Raw genomic sequence first — 8,835 nt, 5'->3', positions numbered from 1 at the left:
TTAAGGCATGAGCCTGGCAAGCACCGCCCGCCGCGCAGCTGGGAACACGGCACTCACCGACAGCGTGTGGGAGGAGCAGCCGGGGTGGGGGCCCCTCCCGCTCCGCCCTCTCCTCGAGCCGGCCCTGAGGGAGGGAAGAGGCGAACGTTACCTCAGGGGCCTTTAAATAGCCCGCCGGCGTCACGCGGCCAGGGCGACCGTTAACGGCTGGCTTCCCAGCGGCCCCTCGCGCACCGCTGGCCTTCACCTCAGGCGCCGGGCCTCTCCTGAGCAGGCCTAGGAGGACAGTACCCGAGGGCCTCTAACGTTTTTTTTCTTACTGAGTGGCAACAAACGCTGAAAAGACTGCAAGTTTTAAACTGAACATGTTTATATTCCTGGTGTGGTCAGAAATGCAGCTCTTTGATCTTCCATGGGTCTTAATACGTGCTCGCAGCAGAGTTCTGGTTTCATTGTGTTAGGTGGTGAAACTTTTGTGTTTCGTGAGGAGATCGTGGTGTGCTTTCTCTGGGGTTACGCGAGCAAGATGAACTGCATGGCATTTGAATGTATTTAAAAGCCAAGTTAGTTTTGTTAAAAGATAAAGGTGTGTGCAAAAGTCTGGCTGAACGATGGAAAATACACACAAAAGACAGGAACCAGAGCCACTCCAAGAAAAACTTCCTGAAGTTAGAGGGTCTCACTGACAAGCCTAACCCAAAGATTAAGTAGATCATGAAAACAGAAATTGTTATGAATAAGCATCTGGCTATAAAATTTTATGTTGTAAAATAGGAAACGCCAAAGTACAGAGCTCACTTTCTCTTCCCTGCTCTGCCCCCTTGCACCTCGCAGCCTGCCACCGGCGGGGGTACTGCATTCCCTGCGGCTCAAAAGCAAAGCTGCCAACAAGATGGTCCTCCCTTGACATTTACCTTTTTACTCTTTTCTTGCCATATGTTTTCCCTTGAAGTAAAAATGACTCACCATGGAAACGTACGGCATTTTCTAGGTATTAAAAGGGCGAGACTTAGGGCTGCGTGCAAGAGGACCTCCCCTTTATGGCTTTTTTCCAATATTTGGGCATCACTCTCAGTCACAAAACCCACTATCTAAACTCGTTGATGCTTAAGTTTCCACATGTAAAATTGCAGAGGCTCTTAGGTTTTGCTGCTCTTCATGCACTCAGCCATCAGTGCTGTGACAGCATAGACCTGCCTAGTGTCTAGGTTTCACTTAAAAGCTCCACCAGCGCTCAAGAGAGGCGAGTGCCTGCCCGTTGCATTTGCTGGATGGATTCAGCAGCACACGGACTGCAGTGGCTCGGGAGCACAGAGTTAAAAGGGACTTCCCAACCCACAGGGCCATAGCTCCAATGCCATTCATTAAAAATGCCAGCAACGTCTCTTACAGACAAATCCCACCACCGTCTCACAGCCGAGGTGACACAATACTTCCTTGTGCCCATTCAGAGGCCTACTCAAACGTGCTGCAATTTCACACAGATGGAGCAGTAATAATAGAGTCATGGGGCTAATAACATCCCTATAAGAGCAGTGGCTTTGCTAAATAAAGCTCCCAGGTGAGCCTGGTGTAAGATCATGACTCACTCTGGAGGGAAGAGTAGAAAACAAACCTTAATACCTGCTCATGATCTGATGCAGAGAAAATTCCCATCTGGCTCCATATCTGTGCTTGGCTTTATGCTAAGTGGATTAGCAAAACACCAACCAAACACATCTGAATTTCATGCTCTTTGCTCTTTCTGTCAGCTTACTAACATGTTCTCCACAGAATTCAGATTTTCTCTTGTGTGAAAAACATAATACATCGAGTGCAGATTTCTGTGTGTACCTTGCCAAATTTCTACCTGTAGCTGGAGCCAAACCCCAATGCTGCAGAGGTTAGTAGAAATAATACCCCAAAGCCAAACAGTATATCAAAATAAAAAAAATTTCTTCCTGATCTCCCACGAGTACATCCGAAGAAAGCTGGAGGTCTGAGATTAACACGGTATAAACACAGTTCAAATAAACTGTGTGATTGAGCCTTCTACAATAGTTCTGCAGACATGCAAGTACAGCAGAAAAACTAAACATTACCGAGACAGTCACCTTACAGGTGACAGAGATTTTCTTGAAGAGGGCAATGTTTGTGTCCTTTCCACACCTGAATCTTCTAAATTGGCTCTTTAATTTTATGCATCTGCTGGATATGAATGCCAGCATTTAATCATACAGGGGTAATCTCTGTAAATACAAAGTATCAGGCCCATCAAACGATGTCCCAGGCTCCCATCCCAGCAGTTGTGTGCCTTACAGAAGCACGAAGCTTATGAAGTTTGCTGAACACTGAGAGTGCTCCTAGCCAAACCATTTGTTGTTCTACTGGTTTGATTGGCCACAGCTTAGGAAAGCATCCAGGAAGGTAGACTTGAATGCCTGGGGTGACAGCTTTTCCCTGGTAAACTTATTATTTGGCATACATTTCTCAGCTAGAAGAAGGGCTGCTGTTTCAGGAGTTTTTTAAATATTCCTATACAATATAAACGGAGTTTATCACTATTTATGCTGGAAGTTCTTAAAATTTCTTTATCTAGAAACAGTGTTTTCTTCCAGAAGCTTTGTGTTCAAGCTATGGTGTACTGAGCTTGGGCTTGGTCAGTGTATTTAGAACAAAGACATTCAGCTACTACAGCTTTTACTAATCAGGAATTACTAGGTGTCAGCCTGTCACCAGGCTGACATCTGAATGAATCAGTGTGTTACATGAGATTGTTCAGCAGATGTTTTACTGTGCAACCATTAGTCAGAGATTACTTCCTTGTAATTCTCTGGTATTCCTAGAGGATGATTGATATCCAGTGTCATCTCACATAAATTTCTGTTCCTTGCTCCTCCATGTTTGAGGGACTGCTTATTGTGAACCACAACAAACTCCTAATACCTGATTTTGGACCTATAGGCCCATTTTAAAAGAATTACAAAAGCAAAACTAATTGACATAACTTAAAAGAAAACAAACTCTCTCTGGCAACATTTGAAAATTTTTGAAGTATACTTCTATTGGATAACGCGCTATCTTTAGACAACCACATTTTTGGAGAGGAAGAAGAGAGAGAACAGCCATCAGACTTCAAAGCATTTCTAATGTTTGGGATGAGGCATTGCATTAGGAAGCCTGTTGATCATTTTTTTCATTAAATGCTTCATGAATATTGCTTCCTCTTCTCTTGTAATCCATGCTTGTTTCTTTCAGAAAGCCTTCCCTTCAGCTGTTTACAATAGCACAGCGGCGGTGAAAACAGGCTCAATTAGAGTTTGCCTGTTTCTGAATAGTTGCTTTCATATGTTTCTATTCTTCGTGGAGTCACTAAACACGTGCTTCTTTTTTCCTCCCCTGCCTCATTATTGTTATCTCTTCATTCTTTCTTCTATTTTTTGTTTGTCTTCCTAATTAAACATCTTTCACCTCACACCTTTCTGAAGTTACAGAACTAAAGTGATGTTTACCAGTGTCTCATAATTCACTCTGGATGCATTACAGCCATGGCCACTCCATGCAGTCTGTGCAGTACTTAGGACAAGCTAAAGGGGCTTTCAGACCCCACACAGAAAGCGTGTGTGTATCTTGGCAGATGCTCTTTTTGCTCAGAAGGAGAGAATCAAGGGGCATGGCACTGAGAGTATGCAAAGAAGCCCACACAGTAGCAGAGACCAGGGACCGACCTGTGTGCCAGAAAAGGTATTAAAACTCCCAATTGTGCTCTAACTCTAGTCTTCTCGGGGTTCAACTTTAGATCCTGCCAACTATTCTGGGATAAGTGCCTTGCACAGGAGGGCTCAGTCACTGTTGCTTCCTAGGCATTAGAAGAATTAATACAATCTTTAATAATCTTAGCAAAAATCAGGCTCTGAGGTTTTATCCAGCATATATGCTAAGCACTGAATCTGCATCAGGAGTCATTTTTCAGAGCTGTACATTAATCTGCTATTCTGTATGGTCATCTTTTTTAATACTTAATGGAGTTTTGCTGCTTGTTTAGAAAAAAAACCAAACACAACCTTCTGTAAGCCCTCACCTGCAGATCTTGTTTGCTATGTTCTTCCACATTGCTTCTCTAGTCTACGTTGTACCTCAGCCTTTCAACCAGGCAGCCTGTAGGGCTGAGCTTTTGAATGGCAGCTGCATACTGGGTTTTCTTCACTGGGATTTTGGGGTAGCTTTACAACCCTTAATTGTGGCTGAAAGACAGAACTGATTCCTGTGCGCTTCTTTAAGGTGTCATACAGATTAAGAGCAGTTCTGATTTTTCATTCACTTGCTTCTCATTAGGAGAGCCTGCACAATTATTTTTTTTATTCCTTTACACTGAGATCAAATCTATGAGAAAAATATGTGCTCAAGTCACCCTAATTTCAACTGATATGTAACACCCTCTCCCCTCAGCATTTCACTAACTTCAGCCCCATGCAATTAGAAGACACTTTACCAGAGTAAGAGAAGGAGACACCTACGTGCAAACAAACACATATGGAAGCTTTAAAGGATTTTATAGACCCTAATAACTAAAGTTAAAAAAAAGTACATCTGGAAATTTAAATTATTATTATGGACTTATTTGATAGGTGAGCAAACCAAATACACAGGAAAAAAATGATCTCACAGCACACATTGTACTGAGACAGCATTAGCAAGAACAGAATTCTAGTCTCCCGGCCCCCTCCTCTAACAAAGAGATCAAGAAAACCCTGGATTAGCTGTTTATGAATAATTGTACAGATGCAAGCCTTTTGAATTAAGTCTTCCTTGATTTACATCAACAAGTTAATCTTTGAATTACTGCCCTGAGGGATCTAGATTTAGGTTTGGAAGTATCTGCTAGCGTTAGTTCAAGTCAGTGCTGTCTGGAGAGCATGCAAGACCCAGAGAAAAAGCATCATCTACTGATTAGTCCCAGCTGTAGTGTAGGTAAGGAACTCATGTGGACTAGCGGGCTTCAAAACCAGCATTTTCCTTCAATTCAGTCTCCACCAGCTCACAGTCTCTCCACAATCGTTCCCTTAGAATAGACACGAAGAGAAGAAGTGGGATCAGACACAGACCAATTTCAGTTCAAAACACAATAGCTCCCCTGGAGAACTGTATCACACTAAAATTAGCCTATGTAAACCACAGGAGCTTGCTCTCTTTCCCATCAAAATTAAGCCTCTTTTCTTCACCCTGAATTCTTATCCTGAGTCACTTCCTCATCATTATTGTCACCATTTGTGCTTTGCAATGGCATCAGCTTATTTTGCTGCCATCATGCCCAGATGCAAGAGCCACTCTAGTGTAGTCATAAAATGTCATTTGTGGTAGCCTGCCAGTGAAGCAGAATAGAGTGGGTCTTTCAGATAATTCCTGGGACACTTCTAGAGATGAAATGGTATTTCATGGCTCTTTTCTGGCATTACCTACAAGTCTATAGATTGTCATGATTTTACAGTAAAACCATTGTCCACTAGAAAATAAACCGAGACTTCAGTTGCTTATCCCTAGAGGAGAATGAACAGTTCTACTAGCTGAGCTGTCTTCCCTTGTTTGAGTTCAGACCACTCACAGAGAGATAAAAGGCTTGTATCCCTCTGCTAATAATTCTGTCCACCTCAGTCATCAGTAGGTCATACCTCCTAAAGCAGAAAACTGCCTCTCATGACAGCAGATTGGCGCTAATGAAAAAGCTTATTTGTCTCAGAGATGGGAAAACCTTGAAAAGGTTAAGCGAGCAACAACTGACAATGCAATTGTATTTATAATGAAAATAATTATATTAGTAATTGTATCTTGCACAGCTTTTTCACATTTCATATTATCAACTTGTACCTACACTGTAATCAGATTAATGATATCATCTACATATTTTAAATGCCAAAACTTTAATAAAACAGTCCCAGAGGAACTAATTGAAGAAAAAAGGAAAAAAAAAATAATACACAGTTCATAGAACTACCAGAATACACTAAGGCACAAATGGAAATATACACTCAAGAGAGAAGCAAGGCAAATGAGTTGAGAAAACCAATTCTTTTAGAGGGGGAAATACATTTTTTTAATGTACTGCAAATCTAAGCATTTCTAATCTTCTGCAGCCTTTGATGTCAAAGAGATCAGGTTCTAAAATCAAGTCTGCTTTGCGTTACAAATACAAATGCTCCTTTCCAATAGAGATAGTGCCAGACAGCATAACTTCTCCAACAGTCCTTGAATATTGTCAGTGGAGAGACAGAGGTGGCCGACCAGCAAAGCTGAGATTGCACGTCACCAGCCTGGCCTGAGGTGGACTGCGGGGTCCTGCTTCACTGCATCATGGGGAAAGCCAGGCAGTTCTCCCACAGTTACAGCAGGCTTAGTCTGAATAACTGAAGAGGCATTTTCTTGAACGTAAAAACAAATCTGAGTGAATTACATGAGCAGAATAAGGGAGCACAAATATAGGAAGCAGCAGAAGAAAAGAGCAGTCCAAAGTGCCCAGGGCTCATCGTAAGAGAGAAGGAGATCTTCCATGCATAGCAAACACTGGATTTATTGAAATGCATCCAAATTATTTAAGGCTGAAAGAGAGTTTAAAATTATGCTTCTATATTTGCCCCATTAAAAATATTTGTCCCTCAAAGGTTTCAAATAGCTGTTTTCAAAGAAAACTGTTGACTTTGAATTTCATTTCTAAAATAATTTCATGTCAGATTTAGATACTTGCTACATATGAAATTTAAGATAAAAAGGTCAACTTCTGGTGGATTTTCTCTCAGTAGCAGCAGGTGGAATTCCTGAAAAGAAGTAGTGCTTTATTAGAATGATAGTGCTAGGAAATTTAGATTTTTTTCTGATAGAAGCAGAAAAATATGTTTGCTGTCTCTAAGAAATTTTAAAGCACCTCCTGTCTGTTGTTAAAAGCATCACGTCAGATTCATAATAATCCATTTTAATTTATGGTCCTTACATTACTAAAAGGAAATAGTACTTCTAAACTTTAGCACATGGGAGCTTGCATGACAGAGAAATTTGACTTTGCCAGAATAGCATCTTCTCTCTTCTTTGCATAATGCATTCCATTCAGATGCATGTTGCTCTTTCTCCTGGCAGTTAACATGTGCAACAGTGTGTTTATGCAAGTTTGACCTTCCTGTTCTTCCCTGTCTCATTTCTGTTTACGTGAGCACTGTGAGCTGATAAAGCGAAATACATTTTTAAGGTCTCCTCTACTTTGAAAAGCTTTGAAAAGAAGACACCTCTCTCTCTGACACAAAGCTGTTAAAAAAAGACCAGACATATTCCTTCCCAGCACAATCATGAAACAACAGTTAAAGTGCTTTATTTGTTGAAGCAAGGCAATGAATAGCATACAATAGACTTGTGTTATGCTTAGCAAAGGGTCCATGAAACAAAATACGTTAACAAACCTGCCCACCCTGCCAGGTGGTGACTGGCTCTCTATGGACCCCCAGCCTTGAATGTTTTAAGGACAATAGTTATCAAATACTAAAAACCCAGACAAGATCATAACCAAGGTTGACTTACGAATTTTCCTGGTTTTTTCCTCTTCAAAGAACAAAACATTTGCCCTAAACATAGTTGATGCCATGCTCCTACACACTTAACCCCCTGAAAGAAGAAGAGCTACTATCTCCCTTGATTTTATCAGTTTCAAAATGATTTTTTTCTTTAGTCAACAGCTGAATGTCCCTTTCCCCAATAAGTGGTTACTCCCATTAATTAAGCAGAAAATTAGAATTAAAGTGAGGCAAGGTTTAAAAATGGTTATGGTTTAGAAGCATACAAGCTGCTCTGAAGAACTACATTTTAACTCTGCCAAAAAATTACCAAGTGTGTATTGTTGGGCAACTAATGAAAACCAATGCTTTTCAGCAGGTGCTTATTAAAATGTGTTTAATTGTTTGCATATGGGTCTGGTTTGCAGGAGTACTTGAAAAGTAGCTAATCAGAACTGTCCACTGAATGAATTCATTAGTATAAACGGTTAAGGTATGTCTTGTAAATTGGATATCAAACAAACAAACCAACCTATCTCTGCACCTTTGTCCTATCCTTCAGTTCCTCATATGTAAAATGGGAAGAATGTCTCACAGGTGTGTTGTGAAGATAAAGACATCCGTTTATGTTAAGTGCTCAAATTCCATAGGAAAAAAACCACAAATAAAAGCCTCTGAGGGCATTAGTGAATGTTCCATCCAAAGGGAATCAGAGTGGTGCAGTAAATAAGGCACTGAGGCCACACAATGAATGAGAAGGATGTAAAAAATTATGTTAAATAGCTAGCCACAGAGTGAGGGTAGGGCGTGAGGAAAGAGGTCATGAGCCAAGAGCAGGGAATGTGGCAGGAATCTGTTGGAAGAATAAAGCAAATTGATTTAAATGGTGAATTAAGTGGATGCAGTGATAATTTTGATAGTCCCTGATTTGTTAGCAAATTCATTTTATATTATTTTCTTTGCTCTATCATAATAATATCAGCAGTGCTATTTTCTGATGAATTTTGTACAAGAAACACACTAGCTGCAAATGGTTTTTAAGAAATAGGTCAAAGTAAGTATAATAACAACATTAGAATCAACAAATGCTGTAATTATATTGTACTTCAGGAATAATAAATCACTCTTAGAAACGCTTCAATATGTATATTTTATTTTATCAACTCATGCATTTAGTGTTCTTGCAGCACTCCACTCACCAGGTTTTCTTTGTTAATGGAGAGTGTGAATAAAAAAGCCAACCAAGACAGAAAACCACGTTTGAATTATTCACAGTAATGATTTCACACCTAAACATTACATGAAAACCACTAACTATGCTGTT

This window comes from Calidris pugnax, unplaced genomic scaffold (genome assembly GCF_001431845.1).
Source record: "Calidris pugnax isolate Ruff unplaced genomic scaffold, ASM143184v1 scaffold39, whole genome shotgun sequence".
Taxonomy (NCBI): Eukaryota; Metazoa; Chordata; class Aves; order Charadriiformes; family Scolopacidae; genus Calidris; species Calidris pugnax.
The sequence above is the reverse complement of the archived record's forward strand: the minus strand, read 5'-3'. Positions refer to the sequence as shown.